This window comes from Canis lupus, chromosome 28 (assembly GCF_048164855.1).
Source record: "Canis lupus baileyi chromosome 28, mCanLup2.hap1, whole genome shotgun sequence".
Classification (NCBI taxonomy): Eukaryota; Metazoa; Chordata; class Mammalia; order Carnivora; family Canidae; genus Canis; species Canis lupus.
This window is the reverse complement of record NC_132865.1, coordinates 28084868-28102797: the sequence shown is the minus strand read 5'-3', so window position 1 is coordinate 28102797 and position 17930 is coordinate 28084868. Positions and strand designations below refer to the sequence as shown.

The following is a 17930-nucleotide window of genomic DNA, read 5'->3' as shown; positions in this document are numbered from 1 at the left end:
AATATTTTGGGGTTAATCCTGCTTGGGATTTGTTGAGCTTCTTAAATATGTAGATTTATGTCACTTGCTAATTTCACAAATTTGTTAAATAATTTTAGCCAATATTCTTTTGAGTATTTTTCTGTCCCACCTGTATTCTTTCTTTATGAAACTCTGATGATATGAACAGTATGCCTATTGTTGTAATCCACAAGTTTCTTGGTCTCTATTTTTTTTAGTCTATTTTCTCACTGCTGCTTAGATTGGGTTATATGTGTTATTCAATCTTCCATTTCATTGATTCTTTCCTCTGTACCTTACGTTCTGCTTTTGGTCCATCTATTGCACTTTTTATCTTGGTTATTACATTTTTCAGTTCTGAAATATTGATTTGGTTTTTCTTTATATCTTCTATTCTTTGCTGAAGTTTTCTGTGTCTGTGCTGAGGTTTTCTATTTTTTAAATTTGTTTCAAGCAAGTTTTTGATTCCTCACTGAACCATTTTTATCATGGCTGCTTTAAAATTTTGAGGAGATAACTGTGAGATGTCTGGCATCTTAGTGTTGGCCTCTATTCATTATCTTTTTGCATACATTTTTAGAATTTTGTAGTTCTTAGTTTGACAACTAAATTTCTATTGAGATCTGGGCATTTTTATATTATGACATTTTAGATCTTATGTAGATTTTCTGTTTTAGCTGAACTTCTATGACTCTCCTCTGGCAAGGGAGGTGGGGTGCCATCCCAGTACTGACATTTGGCTTCTGTTGACACCCAAGGGAAGAGGACTTGTTACTTTTGGGCATTGGTAGGATTTCTAGCTCCACTGATACCATGATGGAATGACCTCATTATTGTTTAGTGACTGTGAAGGTGAAATTTTACAGGGCTTCCTCTGATACCACCCCAGTGGTGAGGGGTTTGGCATTTCTCATTAATGCTAGATGAGAGTGGAAGTTTAGGATTCCTATTTTGTCCCCAGTGGCATTGGAGGGGTTAAACGGGGGTACTATTACCAGATAAGTGAAAGTCTTGGCTTCCTACTTGGCCTTTTTTGGCATCCTTCTGGCAAAGGTTTGGAGCTCCTCATTATAGCCTCATAACCATGGAAGTCTAGAACTCCTGAGTTAGCCTGAACTGGCCTGGAAGGGAGTTGGGGTTACTTTTTGTTTTTCCTATAGTGTTTGGTTGGAGTAGTAGTTACTGTTTAGAAAGTTTCTATATTGGTTTGCTGCCCTTTTCCTTTGGCTAGAGAAAGCAAGTTTTTCTTAGGACTTTTTTGTGTCTGTACATATTGGCATTTCTGGGCTGCCGGATTCTTTAGTTCCTCCTCTGAGGCAAAAAGAAAATCCAGAGAACTTGCTGCCATATTGTTCCTCAGGTCCTAAGCTCCCTGATTGGTCTGCTGTCTTACTGTCGCCTTTCACGGTCCTCTTTGACTTGTTATATATTCTCATGGTTTTTAGTTATACTTAGTAAAAGGAATAGAGAAAATTGTGTTCTCTTCATCTTCCCAGAAGATTAAGTCTCCAGATTTTTTTTTTTTTTTTTTAAAGATGCCTCTTCTGGCAGTTTCAAACATTTTTTCCTCCAGGGGAAATCTTATACAAAAGACAAACTTAGAATGAGTATAAAACTGGAATTATCTGAAGAAAACAATGCTTTGAGCTCCTTAAATTGGGAGAATTATTTGAATTATTGAAGAAAAGGTGCTTTGAGACCCAGAAGTTCAGCTCCTTAATACTCTTGCAATGAAACAATAGTAAAAGGAGCTAGATTTAGGCATATTACAGTCTTGAGTCTTGTTTTCTTCCTATAGCTAATACAAGGACAAGAATAAGAACCCTAACAATTTTTTCTAATCCTCCAAAATGGAGACACTAGCTACTATTACTCTCCTCTCCTTCTATCTAGTAAGACACATCTTGATAGTGAACTATATGAAGTGACTTCTCAGTACTTGATAAGTGAAACTGTCAAGACTGACAATGGCAGTCTCTTCAATGAAGATCACGTTCGCCATCCACTGAAGAAATATATTGAGTGCCTACTATGGGCCTCGTACATTAGGAACTAGGTAGGGCTGGTCACATAATTTGTGAATGCAAGTGAAAAATCAAACTCTGGAGCTTCTTATTCAAAAAGCAGGAACAATATCATTAAAGGTATTAACATATAATCCTTTTATTTTCTTTTACTCTTTCTTGATCTGTCCTGGTATATTTGCTGTGTTTTTTTTTTTTTAAGATTTTATTTATTTATTCATGAGACACACACACAGAGGGGCAGAGACATAGGCAGAGGGAGAAGCAGGCTCCCCAAGGGGAGCCTGATACGGGACTTGATCCCAGGACCTCAGGATCATGACTTGAGCCAAAGGCAGACACTCAACCACTGAGACACCCAGGCACCTCTGTTATTTGCTATTTAATATTGTGATCCCTCAGGCAATGGGATACTCCACTTTCTGGGCATATTCCTTCCCATAGGCTCATGCTAGAATCCGCAGTGGACAGGCCGCTCCAAGGGATAACAGTTTCTGTATGAGGGCACTCTTGGCTTGGTACTTCTTCAGGTCTGGATGAGAGGTTTGGTAGTCATGTATGAGTGTGCCATGATGCTTCTAGTCTTGGACAGGCACAGTTGCCACCAGGTCCTGCCCTAAGACACTATTAGGTGCCATACATCTAATCCCTGCATACAAGTGCCCACCAGGGGTGAAGGCAGTAAATATCATTGAGCAGGGGTTAAATAGCACCCAGCATGCCAGGGATAGGAGACTAGGCAGTTGAGAACCCATGTTAGGGAGGCAGGCATGAGGCAGGATCATGTAGTTTCAAGCCTGTGGTGCATGTTCCTTTGTCATATAGGACTTCACTTACAAAACACAAATAAATTCAAAGATAAAATTCTTAAGAACTTTAATACAGCAACCACAAAGCATTAGACTTCAAGCATAGGGCCCTTTATAGCACAGTACCCCATGTGACAGCACTGGTCTGGGGCTGTGAAGCTAGCTCTGCTAGGGACACAGTAGACCAATGCCTTAAAATTCTTTTTAAAACTTCAAAGAAACTGGTTTAAAATTTAAAACTTTATTCTTTAAACATAGATTTCATGTGTTTTGTTAACACACGCTCAAGGAATTTGACTCTTTTTTACCTAAATTGTCGTGTTGTTTTGACATTTGGAAGACATTAACACTTTCAAGTGGCTTTGATGAGATGGGTCTGTTGAATTTCTTTACTTCATCATATCTTGGTATTATAGTAAAGACACTTATTCTACGCTCATAAATTTCTTAGTGATCCCATTATTATTCTGTAATTATTCCTTCAAGACAGAAACTAAGTTCCATTACTCAATAGGGACTATTTTATTTCATCTAGAACAAAGAAACTGCAACATATTTACTGTCAGTGGTGAACTAAAAATCCTCAAATGGCTCTTATCAACATCTTTATTCTTTTTTTCTGTTTTGTTTAAATAGTTTTTTTTTCTTTACTGTTAGTGATACTCAGCATTAATTCTGTGTGCTGAATAGTCTGTCCACCTACATGGATGTCTAACAGAATTAGATAAATTGTATTGGTTTCAAATTTTCCTGAATTTGGGAACCCTGGGTGGCGCAGCGGTTTAGCGCCTGCCTTTGGCCCAGGGCGCGATCCTGGAGACCCGGGATGGAATCCCACGTCAGGCTCCCTGCATGGAGCCTGCTTCTCCCTCTGCCTGTGTCTCTTCCTCTCTCTCTCTCTCTCTCTGTGACTATCATAAATAAATAAAAATTAAAAAAAAAAATTTTCCTGAATTTCTTGCAAAAGTTTTTTTTTTTTAATGATTGGATAAAATACTAAAAATCAAAATGCAGATTTTATAGATGACTTTATGATTGGGGAATTAATTCTAATAATGGTGTAGATAAGGTCAATGGCAATATAATAATTTTTAATAAATGCTATTTCTGGGTAAGAAAATATGTTACCAGATTTTTGTAACTTTGTCATATCTAATGTTTCCATTTAAATGTCTTTCAATTTTGCCAAGTAGGTATTATTGCTTCCATTTAACAGAGGAAGAAATTGAGGCACAGCAGAGTTAAATAATTTCCCCTAAGAAAGTAAAAAATATGCAACATTCAACACTCACGTTCTTTCCACCCTGCTAGCTAGTCTTCATAGAATGTCTTCTCTGAAAAAGAAATATATATTCCTATTGCTATAAATTTGCTAAAAAATACTGTTTTAAAGATGGATGATTTTCATGAGTAATTGAAAGTTCATTATTTGTAAGGTTGTTGTTTGGTGTTATTGTTTATATATTTAACCATTTCAATATATGGTATATATATTCATACACAATATATTATATATACACACATACAATACATATACATTGCAAACATAATACATGCATATATACTACATATGTATACATATGTATACATGCTATATATATAATGTATACATACTATGTGTGTGTGTGTGTTTATGTATAGACCTCTAATAAAAAATAAAGTTAATTTAAAGAAATATTTAGGAAAATTGGTTAAAGATATTCACTCATTTGTTGTTATATCTGTTTTAGAAATAATACAATTTGACCATAACTGTGGAGTCTATGACTCTCAGACACACTTGTCCATCTTAGATTCTCTTAACGATGTCCCCTAGCACAACCTGGAAGACAGCATAGCACCAAAGCTATAGGGTAGATTATTTTTAACATTTACATCACAAGTTAGTTTGGGACTTGCTTATTTTTCTCTGTCTTTGTTGCAGTGCTTCTAAAAACTCTGACCAATTCCACATCTTTTACATGGAAATTACCAGGCATGTTAGTATGAATCTCTAGAAATAGCAGGCCTGGGATTACCACATAGCATCATTTTTTTCTAAATGATTAGAATGTATTTAAGATACTCATCCATTTATTTGGTACCATTAAACTTCATAAATCTTTAATGTTTGAAAAACTTGGACCAAATATAGTATACTTGAAGGAGTTTGCCTATGTTGTTCCCCTGTCTTACAAAGATGGTATTTATACGGCTTGGAAAAAGAGGAACAAAATAATAAAATCTGATAATTTTCAGTTACCTATATTTTCTATATTGAAAGGCAACTTACCCTATGGTTAAGAGTGCAGACTCTGAATCTGCTTGCCGCATTTTGAATCCCACTTCCAACCTACTAGCTCTGAAACCTTGAGAAAGTCACTTAAATCCTCTCCGTCTCAGTTTCCTAAGTGTTGCCACATGCAAAGAGTTAACAAAGTGTCTGGTTAACTATATTCAGCATTAACTATTATTATTATTTGATTTCATATCGTTGTTAAAGATGACAGCAACCTTCTAGAGCCTCTAGTCTCACAATTAACTCTCAATAGAGAGACAGGAAAACTAAGGTTCCAAGGGTTTTCACTTCCTAAGTCAGAGTCTCATCAACAGATACATTAGAACTAAAATAGAATCCTTTCATTCTCAGGCAAGATCTTTTTCTTTTACTCAACGTTTTTCCACTTATCTGAGAACCAGGTTCTTAATCATTTGGGGCCCTTGCCTATAATTTTACATGTACTTCTTTAAATCCTTCTACATTAAGTATTCTTCCTCTCAAAATTGTTCTGGCTGCTTCATTCTCATCCTTCAGGATTCAGCTTGTTCTATGACTCCTTATTTTGAAGAAAACTTTCTTGAGCGAACTCTCAACTCCCAGTTGTTCCAAGATTGGGTTATATTTTCTCTTTAATTGCTTCCTAAGAATCCTGTATTTAACGAAATTATCCCACTGGACGTATTTGCCGAACCTCTTACATTTCTCCCTAAATATATTAACTCCTTGGGGCAGGATCTGTATCTTCTACGGTTGAGTACTACACTTTACAACAGATAACTACTGAAGAGACTAGGAGTGAAGGACTAGAATAGTCTACAGGAACAATTTTTTTTTTTTTTTTTTTTAACTACCCTACTTCTCTTTTTCCTTCTCAGTCTTTACCTTCTTTACTTATTCACAAAGAGCGGTAGAGTCACTGCACACATAGGCAGAAAAAATATTTTTTTTTCTTAATTTTCTTGTATTTGTATTTGAGCCAGATCCTTGACTTATAACAGAGTAGACTCCAGACCACAAGTTGGTATTTAATTCTAGTGTTCTGTCACTGATAATCAGATTGCCTCCACACTGTAACTTTCCAAAGTATTTTCCATGAAAGATAATGAGGCATTTTGATAAACAAAAGAATACCAAAGAATAGTGAAACAACCAAGAAAAAAAAATCTCATGTTTAAATATGGTCAGAAAATGTTGCATTGTCCCCTCTTGGATATCATGATGTGCTGTGGTATATTAGGAGACTCATGATGATCTGTATTTAACAACAAACAAAATTTGTTTACATTATGGATTTAATGTAGATTTGCCTCAAATTATTTGACCAACAATTTTTAGTTGCAGTGTCTCATGGCCGTTGTGGTCCTTGGTTCATACTTGAAAAATCATGTTCTTCACTAAAGCCACTGAAGGCTAGCAACTATGAGTCTCTACACATAAGACAATCTACACTAGTCCTTAAGTGAGTAGGGTTTGAAATTTTTTTAGATTCTCCTTTGTTAATTCTTCCTTTAAAGACTTGAGACATCATCATTCTGGTTGATTCTTAATAAGATTTTTAAAATACTCTTTATACAAGAGACACTAAAGGAATGTATGATACTATAAAGCATAACAATTATTAAGAATATTTGAAAAAAGAGTATCATGGCTCATTTTTCTGAGTCTTGGCATACCTTCCTGTGAGCTTATTTATTTACTGTCTTAAGTGAACTAGTTGATTACATTTCATTTGGATATTGTGGCATTTATAAGTCAATTTTTATTATTGTGTATTTAATAATTCTTAATATTTTTTACATACAGCCAGAACTTGGGATACATATTCGAATTCATGTAGCCCTTGGACATTTGAATTTGATACTCAAGGAATGGTGTACCTGTCACTCAATATGTTTGTAGTACATGGTACTTTAAATTTAATGTATTTGTAATTTTTCCTTTGTATTTTTATTAAATCCTTTACTTGTGCTCCCATTTTTCTCTGACCAACAGATGAGCTTATTTCTCCTGTACCTGTTTCCTTTGCTAATATATATAATTCAATAGAGAAATTAGAAAATAGTTGGTACCACATTTTCAAAGGAAAAATGTTTTCTTCAAGCTGCATTTTATTTCTGAGTTCAAAGAAAACATAATACTTCCTAGGTGACTTACTTACAAGGGGATATATAAGAACCCAAATTTCAAAGATAATAATGGTGGCATTTTCCTGATAATCATAGGAGCCTAGATCAACACAAGGTCAATCCCAGATCCCTCTATTTGATTTTAGTCACTATTCCTAGCACTGGGACATAGGTCAATTCACTCAAATAGAGAGCTTGTCCAATTGTATTTTTCTCCCTCAGCTGGTTGTTGATTTGACAGATGCTTAAGTTTTATGAAGGTGTAAAACAACATTTTGAAATTAAAATTTGAGAGAATTAGGTAATACAGTGTAATATTGATATCTTCAGGGTAAAGTATCTTTCTATGCAATTCCCAGTCCAACAATCTTCCCAACCCAGATAGGCTACCTTGAATCCAGAACCTGTCTTGCCCTGAACACTGTTGATTAATCAAGAACTTCATCTTTCTATAATAGATGTGTTCTCTGGTATGTGTTTACCAAAGTTCCATAAGTTATTGCTGGCTGGTACTTTTCTGGGTAGAATGAACTCTTCCCTTATTGCCTAGGCATGAACCTGATTGAATGCCTCAGGTGTCTGGAGGTTCACCCAAGAATTGCTGTATTTTCTCACCTTTATTCTTAGGGAGATGGTATTCCCCTCAGACCTAAGGAAGGAAGTCAGATGTATCAGTTATCTACATATCCAGGGCATAGAAGGGAGGCACAGGGAAGGTACAAGCCTCATTTAATCTACACAACAGCTACTGATGGTAAGAACAGAGCATTCTATTGGTTCATCCTCAATTCTGGGCCAGAGATGTAAAACTCAATTCATAAATGAACTCTCTTCATTGCTTGGTTCTGCTGCTCCTCACCATCAGTCATATAAAGAAAATATACTTAGATATTCAAAATACACTTCTTGTTTCTGCCTATGCATTCAAACACTCCTTTTTTTTTTTTTTCTTTCACCAGGGATAACCTCTTTTCTTATGCTTCACATTTTTACTCTTCATTGGCTGTCCCAAATTTCCTTTTTCCCTTTAAACTTTCCTACTTTGAGTGTTCAATATCTGATTGTTGATTTCCTCTTCAGGTGAATTTTTTATGCATTGATTTACTTATGCTACAATTTCATTGCAAACTTTACATTTTCATTTCTCCATCCAATTTCTGCCTCCTGTCAGATTGTAAAATTTCTTCCATTTTTCTTGAAAAAAATTTTTAATGTGCTTGGGGGGAAAAGGGGCATAGCCTCTGCTATTCTTTTCTTTCTTTGTTACACTAAAAGGATGGAATGCAAATATTTTCCCTCCAGGGAGGCTTTGGGAAGGAGAATGAGTTTTTCTGCAGCTAATGATTTGTACTCTGGGTTTAATGGTCCATTGAAGTTTATTAAGTAATAAGGAGAAGAAAAGAGGGTTCTAAAGGAAGGTAAATGGGGATCAATGAGAATAAGGAAAGGATTTCCCTGGGACTATAGGGGAGTCTAGGGCAGGGGGCCAGGGAAGGATAAGGTTTACAGAAAAGAAGCCTGGGAGATTAGGGGCAGGTGGGAGGGAGAGTGGCAAACAAGGGAAAGCTCAGGCACAGCTCAGAGGCTGGAGATAATAAAGGATCCCAAGACAGATCTTGTTCTAGGGCCCAGAAGGGTCCAGAACTAAATCAGAGCTCACAGGTCACTCCATGTAGCAGTCTTAACAGGAACTGGCATCTCTTCTTTCTTTTGCTCAGGGACTTGGACATGGCATTTCTGGTGCCTATAGAGTTTACCCTGCAATATTCAGTACCTCACTCTGTGGAGGCCGAGAAAAATCAAGGCCATTCCACCTCAAGTTTAGTTAGCGTTAGCACAAGTACAGCCATCCCAGGCCCCTGTGAATAAGAGCTGAACTTTACATTACTTCAGTTACAGGAAGAAAACAGCTTACAGCTGAACGTCCTAGAAAGCCCCTATTAGAATAAGAACAGAGCTCAATGCCCTTGAAAGCCCCATATCAGAATGTAAACAGAACTTGAGAAATTCCTCCAGCCCTTCTGAAAATCCCTAGACCAGCCTATAAAAAACTAAGGTGAGGGGATCCCTGGGTGGTGCTGCGGTTTGGCACCTGCCTTTGGCCCAGGGCGCGATCCTGGAGACCTGGGATCGAATCCCACGTCGGGCTCCCGGTGCATGGAGCCTGCTTCTCCTTCTGCCTGTGTCTCTGCCTCTCTCTCTCTCTGTGTGTGTGACTATCATAAAAAAAAAAAAAAAAAAAAAAAAAAAATCTTAAAAAAACTAAGCTGAAACCCACTTCGACCCACTTCGGGGTCCAAGTCCCTGCTCCGCTGTGTCGGGTTCACTTGGACCCAAGCTGGAGCTTGTAAATAAACCCTCGTGTGTTTGCACTGGTGTCGGCTCGTTGGTGGTTCAACTAACTCTCCTATCTATAATCTGCGCCTGCCACTCAGTCTGGCCACTGACATCCAAATGTATGAGACAGGGTTCTGGCATACAGCAACTATACGTCATCTCTCAATTTTTTAACTTCAACACAGATTTCTTTTCTGATTGCAACTTATTGTTTGCACATCTACTCAAGTATTATGGACAACAGTAACTTGATACATCCCAAAGCCAATATCTAGTCTCCCTTGTTTTAAGAAAATGACATCTGTATCTAACCAGTTGCTCAAGCAATAAGCTGAAAGTCATTTGAGCCATACTCAAATTATTTACTTTAAAGAGGGTTTGATGAAGAACTATTTAGAAAGGCAAGGGTGGAGTTTAAAGAAAACATCAGGTAACATTGCAGTATCTCTGAAATGATGACAATGACAACCCAGAACCCACTCTTAGGCCTGAATGGGGCAACAGAAAAGAAGAGTATACTGAAACCTGAGGCAGAGAGGACTGTGAAAAGGTTTTGACAGGATCTTTATCTTTATAGTCAATGGATGTGGGCAGCTCTTAGCACAGCGTGGTGGGGAAGGTTGGAAAAAATACCTCAATATTACTCTGCTCTGCACCATGGGCACCCATCACTGTTCCTGAAGCACTGTCAAGAAAACAAAATAAAATGTGACTATTGATGGAACCCTAGAGTGTGAGCTTCTCAGGACACAGGTCAGAGTGGAGAATGGTAAGGAGTGAATCAAGATAGAAGAAATAGAGCACAATCACTAGCATTTTTGTGACTCTTATGTGATTATTTCATGTCAATAACCTACTAAAAGTGCTCCAGCATGTCCTTGAACTAAAAATCAAACAAACACAGGCACTTGGGTGTGTCACTTGGATAAAGTGTTGGACTCTTGATTTTGGCTTGGGTCATGAGATCAGCTCCGCATTGGATGTGGACCCTGCTTAAGATTCTCTCTCTCCCTGTCCTTTATTACTCCCCTATCCCTCTCTTAAAACAAACAAACAAAGATGGAGGATGGAGCACTAAACATAGTTAGAACTTGGGTAAGAGACTCCTGGGCTGTGACAGTGATTAATGATTTACTCACTGCTTTTATCCAGTGCCTATATATGGGATGGAGGAGAGAGTTGGGTGGGAGCAATAAGTGATTGTTGACTGTCTCCCAACTCACCCACTCAGAAGCTAACATTCTTTCTGGCTTGTTCAGTTTAGTGAGAGCATGAAGCACCTCTTGAAGATTGGTTCTGTTGTGCTCACTCACACACTGACATATAATCAAATGTTTTACTCTGGTGCCATTATCTTTTCATCAAAATGCTTTGAAAAAAATATGATTGACACCCCCAAGTTGATTCAGTTGAGGACAAACAATCTTCAAAGCAGAGTTGTCTCTCCCTGATCTGGCTCAATAGCTTGCAATATTAAATTCATAAATTGAATTACTTCTGCCTCTGACTGACTTTTCTTGAAAGCAAATGTTACTCTCTTTCTTTTTACATAATCAATCATGGATTAAAGTAGGTAACACAGGTCATTTGCTATGAATCAATTTCTCTATAAAACGACAAAAGAGAAGGTCAGAAAGAGGAGTGGGAAGATTCTAGATTGCCAAAATAAAAGCCTTGCAAAGGACATCTTAAACCACATCTCCCTTTGGCTCCTGAAAAGCCACATTCTCCTCTTTTTCTAAGTTATTGTGTGGGTTGTAAACCTTAGCTTGACGTCCTTGACATTCATCTCTTCCACAGATGAAATCTAAATCCCCTCCCTTCATATTTGGGCTGGACTTAGTGACTCACCACTAACTTTAGAGTAAAGCAGATATGACACTACCAATGTGACTTCCAAGTCCAGTCATAAAAAGCTAACTTTCTCCTTCTTGGGACACATATTTTTGGAGCCCTGGGCTGCCACATGAGAAGTCTGTATGCTGACAAAATTTTCTAGACAGAGACAAGCCAAGGGAGTCCAGCTATTTCAGCCCCTAGCTCTGTTGTCGTGGAGACAAGTCTCATTTGTTCACCAATGAACACAAAGAATTTAGTAGTTTTCAGAGCATAGTAGGTGCTCACTACATTTGTAGAATAAATATAATTTATCCTTTGGGTTAGTCTTTCCGAGATACTTGACACTTTTTAGAAAGCTACTTTGCCTTGTGAATGATCATATAGACAGACATCTCAGAGGGAGAAATCTCCACTAGAAGATAGATATAAGATTTAAGAATTTCATGCAAAAGAAGCCAAAGTCTTATACCAGTCTTTAGAAAAGTCATAAGACCTTAGATTACCTCTACTCAAGCAATCTCTAAATTGGTTTCTCTACTTTTCCATTATTTCTACACAGCACATTTCTTATGATTTCTAAATTTCCACTCTACAGAGTCAAATGGAGCAAAGGTCAACCAGAACCACCCCCCACCTAAAAAGAAACTGCTTTATCATTAGTAGGGATGTTTTTCTCAATTTTACTGAGGAGCAAAAATTTTTTTTCTAAGAGTAAAAATTAAATCCCATTCCTACCATTTCAAATATTTTTATCCCTAGTTTTAGAACCATCAAGAGCAACAAAGTAAAAAATAAAAATAAAAATAGTTTTGTAACTATTGGATAGCTCCTCAGCCAGATGATCAAGAAATTTGAGAGCTTAACAAAAAAAAAAAAAAATTAAGTAAATTAAAATAGAACAAACACTAACTTAAAAAAGAGCCTTCAAATCTGAGCAACACAAAATGACCGTTCCTTCTCTATAAAATATAATAACAAGTCTGGGCTTCTGATTTGTTGCAATCACAACCCTAACAAAAATTCTACAGTGGGATGTGGGTAAGAAATCATGTTCATGATTATACACAGTGCAGAAAAAATTCTTTGGTGAATACCTGTCACATGCATGAAGCTCTCCACCGCTACTGCTGCATCCATAACAATTCAGAATAAAATAGGTCAGATAAACATCACTCAATCACATTTTCCTTTCCTCCTGGGATCATCAACATCCCAGTTTTCTCCTGCTGCCCTGAGCCTGATATCAGCATCTTTTTTTTTAACCTGCAAGATTGTGATTAAATATTTTTCTCCTCTGTCAATACTTTTAGTAAAGAATGAACTAAATAAATTAAATCAACAGATAAAAGAGCATATGGATGAATTAGGCATTGCTCCCTCTCATCACTGTCCCTTCTGTAAATGACAGATTAGCTGCTCATCTAAAATCTGTCAAGCAAATGCTTTGAAAATCCAGATAAATTAAAAGAATTATAAGACAATCTTATTAAACAGAAGTAGGTGACAGCATCATGTCCTGTAGCTGCATTTATTGAACTAAAGCCTGAGGGCAACAATCTTGAATTTTTGAGATGAGTGGTTTTCAAAATTTTTGGTTTTGAAAAAATATGTATTTATTCATTATAGTGGCTCTTTAAGTCCTACTCACTAATAATGCCTTTTCTTTCCAAACTATTTAATGGAAAAATCCATGATTTCCACATAGCCCTTCTAAAAAAGATACTGAAAGATCTCATAAATTTTCTGTTTCAAAAACCACATACACACTTCTTGCAGAAACTGCACTAGAGAAATTTCCATGGGCATGAGGCAGCCCGGAAGTCACTCAGACACTCATTGTTTCCTTTTCTCAGCCTCAGAGTTTAGATTTGTCAAATAGAAGCAGTGTTAGCCATTTGTTAAAAGGCAAGACAGATTTTATTTAGACTACTGCAGCAGGAGAGAAACTCTAGTAGAAATGGAGTTCCACTTCAAACTGTGTGGAGATGAGTGGATGTTTCAAAGGGAGAATGGGGGAGTAGGGAGAAGGAATAAACAGGGACTGGAGCAGTCAGAGACCTGGAAATTTATAAAAACCAGGTAGGGGCGCTGTATTCTAAGAAGTGTCTGACAAGGCAGATGTTGGATGTGCATATGTATCTCAAAGGTAAATTCTTATAGCAGTCTAGTCAGTCCAGGGAGGAACTTAAAAAGGAAGACTGGATACCTACAGGGATGTTGGAAACTATGAGCTGTTAGCAATTATGCTAGTCATATCTCTTAGTACGTGTGGTGTGGGTTGAGAGTGAGAGGTGTGGTGGTGCATCCGGAAGTATGTGGATGCTATCACTTGTGCTGAGAGTTTGCAGTTCTATACATGAAGATTGAATTCTAGTCACAAAGAAGAGTCAGAGGAGTCTGACAAAAATTTGGCCAAGGAGAGAGTCTGTCAGACATGTAGTTCTTTAAGGTGGAATGCAACAAGCTGTCTGAACAACAAAGTCAGGCCTTGCCTCGATGACAATAGCCACTTTGCATTCCAGGACTGCTCTAGGTTCCAAGACTGAGAAAGATAAATTAGTAGAGACAGAGCAGAATGGAAAGGTTTCTGATGGTACCACCAAGACTCCACACTAGGCTGTAGGAACTGTTTTAATTTTCCTTGGGACTCAGAACAACAGGACCGTGAATCAATCCTCGAAGCTTCCAGGTGGTTCTTTTATTGTTTCTGTTTAGTGATTTGGCAAGGTAAGGAGTTGGCTTTTTGTTCATACTGATGATTTGAAATTTTAGAGAAAAAAAGGAATGAAAAGAAAAATCATAGTTTGTTATAATTCTCTGAAAGAGGATGAAAAATAGGGAGCGTTCTTACTTTGTTCACTGGCTGTGGGGAATGATTTTTCCTTCATCTGTAAATATTTATATCTATCATGTATAAGACTTCTTTCTAGAAACTGGGGATGTAATGCAGATAAGTGAGAGGAATGGAAGAGATAGGTTTCCTCTAGGGAGCTTCAGGTCAAGGAGAGGAGAGAGAGAGCCTTTATAGACTTTATTAACTATAGTAGGTGCCCCTGGGTGGTTCAGTCAGTTTAGTGTCTACCTTCGGCTCAGGTCATGATCCCAGGGTTCTGGGATCAAGCCCCACATATTGCTCAATCTCCTTCTCCCTCTCAAGCTCCCCTTTCTTGTGCTTTCTTTCTCTCTCTCTGTCAAATAAATAAATAAAACTTTTTTTTTTTTAATAATTAACTACAGTAGAGTTCAGAAAATATTAAATGTTTCCACCAAAGAAAATATACTAACAGTTGCCAGGCTTCGATATTGCCTTTGGTAGGAAGAATTTATAACTCCTGCATATACTAGTTAAATTTCAGAACAATTCTATAGAGAGAATTTTCAGGAGGTTATCAGGAGTGATCAGGAAGAGACAGAGTGTTGGGAAGAAGTATAGGCAATTTTAAATAGAGTAGTCAGGGCAGCCTCAATAAACAGGAAATATTTGAGTCAAAACCTAAAGCAGGTGAGTGAGTAAGCCCTGGGGATCTCTCTGTGAATTGTACTCCAGAAAAGGGAGAAGGCAAGTGCAAAGGCCCTGCAGAGGGTACAGAGTTGGATTATCAGAGGCTGGTGGCAAGCAAAGGAGAAGAGCATGTAAGCCAGTACACCAGCACCAGGGGCCTTGCAGGTTACCACAGGGACTTTGACTTGCTGTTTGTAAGTGAGAAGGCTCTGAGTGGAGAAGAGATCCAGAGGAAGGGAAAGGCAAAAGCAGTGAGGAGGCTGTTAGAATAAAATAGGCTAGTGCTGAAGATGGCCAGACTAGGGCAGTAGATCAAGCCAGGACCTTGGCTTCACTGACATCATGCTCTGAGCTATTTCCCTGAGATGCAACCAACAAAGAAGGCCAGATACAAAGCAAACCATAGTCAAAAAAGCACACGTCAGTATTCATAAACAAGAAGCAAGTTTGTTGGAGACTCTGTGGTGTGTGTGTGTTAGGGAATGTGTAAATGCAAATTCAAGGAGAGAAGGCTAGGAGAATACTTTTTATATGAGCTTTATCTACAATTCTTAAGTAGCAAATTATGGAAGCAGGAGATAGAGGAGAAAGCACTGCAGTGTTGGCGTGGTGGCTTTGGGGGTTGATCAGGACTGAACCCAAGTGGGAAGGGGAATATCAGGAGGCAGAGAGGACATGACTACACACATAATTGCTTAGACTGAGCTTACAGACTAAGTGGAGAATCTGAGGGAAATAAAGAATATACATTATTCCGGGGGGACAGAGGCAAGGAAGAGTGTAAACAATAAGGAGAGCCCCTTGCACTGATATGTATATGAATTTCAATGTAATTCAAAAAAATCGAATGCTGTTGAAGGATCCCTTCTCTCTGCCAGAGACTGGGCTAGAGGTATACAAAGTTGAACCAGCATCTTTGTTTCTTACCTTCTTGGAGATCCCTGCCTAATGGAAAAGAGAGACAATTAAATGTACATTTATACAACCACATGCCAAGCATTTTCAGTGGGGAAAGGATATCCAAGGAGTAAAAAAGAGGACAGTTGATCTGGAGGAAAATAATCGTGAGACCTAAATCACACTAGTACATGTAACTGGCTCCGCACTCCTAACTACTCTTTTGCAAAATAAGAGGGTGGGACTCATGCCCTCAAGGCTTCTTAGCAAGTCTAAGTGCCTAAACTATATTTCCTGTATGTTCACCAGGGCAAAATTGAAAGCATCCAAGTGGTCAAGAGAATCTGTAGCTAACCAGCTTCTTCAACATAGGTTTTTGTTTCCATTTATTTTATTATGGAACTTACAGTAAAACAAGTATAGTAAATGTCTGCATATGCAAATTAACTTATATACTCTAAAATTGTGTTAGATGTTATATTCTGATTTATGTAATAGATATTTTAGCTTGAAATTTACATTGATTATAAAGCAAAAATACTAACACTTATGTTTCATATGTATTTAAAAATCTTATGATTAAAGAAAATAGCATAGTGATTGTTTGAAACAAAGGACATTACTCAGAAAGTAGTGCTTCCCGGGCACCAAACGGACTCAGTAGAGTGATCTCAGGGTTAAGCCCCACATTGGGTATAGAAATTACATAAAAATAAAATCTTGGGCAGCCTGAGTGGCTCAGCGGTTTAGCGCTGCCTTCAGCTCAGGGCCTGATCCTGGAGACCCGGGATCGAGTCCCATGTCAGGCTCCCTGCATGGAGCCTGTTTCTCCCTCTGCCTGTGTCTCTGCCTCTCTCTCTGTCTCTCATGAATAAATAAATAAAATCTTAAAAAAAAATCTTAAAAAAAGAAGAAAGAAAAAGAAAGCAGCATTTCAGCTATGTTGTGATAAAGACTGAAAAGCTCAGAAAATATAGTTTTCTCCAACATTGTTCTTCCTCTTTTCTACAAAAACCTTTTGTGCAGGTTTGACTACAAGATTAGATACTAATTTGATTCTCTACATTATGGAACAGTCTTTAACACAGCACTGAGATAGGGGCTTATCTAGAGGGACAGTTTTTGAAAGAAATGCTGCTTTGTTTTTCTAAATTATCCAGAGCAGAAGTAACGGGCTGATTTGTTGATATGCAGATAAAAATCGGGTATTATTTAGCCAGCACCAAGCTGCCTAAATATCTTTCTGCCACTCTGGGAATACTGAACCTAAAAGAAAAAAAAAAAAAAAAAAGAAGAAGAAGAAGAAGAAGAAAAAGAAAAGAAAAAAGACAGAGGAACTTTGTTTCCTAAAGAATAAATATCAGATATTAGATAGTACCCTTAGGAAATAAGAAAATTAGATAAGCTCCATTTTCTTACACAAAAGGAAATTCACTCTCTTCAAATACTGATAGAAAGTCCTCTCTGGGTGGACCTGTGAGAGTTTGCAAGTTAGAGGAACTGAAAAAAAAATTAAAAAGCCTCAATGAAATATTCAAATTTAAATGAAAATTCCAGTCAATATATTTGGTTCAGTTTTGGAAAATCCTTTCCTGTGACGTAATTTTCCCAATTTCAAGGCCAGTCTGTTTCCCGAAATGTCAGTCCTATTTTTTTTTTGTCCCTGTTTGTTAACTAGTTGCTCTATTGCCCCTTGCTGGGCTGCTCCTCTTCTCTTCCCATTCTTTCTTACACTTCCATCTACTTTGTTCACATTCCTGCCAGCCTGAAAGTGAAGCCTCTCCCTTCATCATTCTCTTCCCAAAGAAACCATAATTTTTTTTTTTTTTTTAAGATTTTGTTTATTCATGCGAGACACAGAGAGAGAAGCAGAAACACAGGCAGAGGGAGAAGCAGGCTTCCTGTTGGGAGCCTAATGCGGGACTTGATCCCAGGACCCCATGATCAAGACCTGAGCCAAAGGCAGTCGCTCAACCGCTGAGCCACCCAGGTGCCGCTAGAAACCATAATCATCTTTCCCTCCTGGTAATCCATGTCGATAATACTGGCTAAGAAAACATTTTCTTTTGGCTATTTCATGTTAAAGAGTAAAACCCTGTTCATATCAACCTTTACAAGAAGCGCAAAGTGTCCCTA

At 37.7% G+C, this 17930-nt stretch overlaps 1 long non-coding RNA gene across 6 annotated transcripts in view; it reads right to left on the bottom strand.

Annotated features, from left to right (window-relative positions):
• The window catches only part of LOC140620347 (uncharacterized), a 445283-nt gene that overhangs the window by 20459 nt on the left and 406894 nt on the right, over positions 1 to 17930 (bottom strand). For 3 of the 6 annotated variants that reach the window (XR_012020156.1, XR_012020151.1, XR_012020154.1), the window contains 3 exons: positions 10190 to 10241; positions 7835 to 7868; positions 4126 to 4167 (listed from right to left, as the gene is read on the bottom strand). The exons of 1 other annotated variant lie outside the window; for it this stretch is intronic. This is a non-coding gene — a long non-coding RNA (uncharacterized lncRNA). The remainder of the gene's footprint in view (positions 1 to 4125; positions 4168 to 7834; positions 7869 to 10189; positions 10242 to 17930) is intronic. 2 more of the 6 variants (XR_012020152.1, XR_012020155.1) reach the window with 2 other exon arrangements.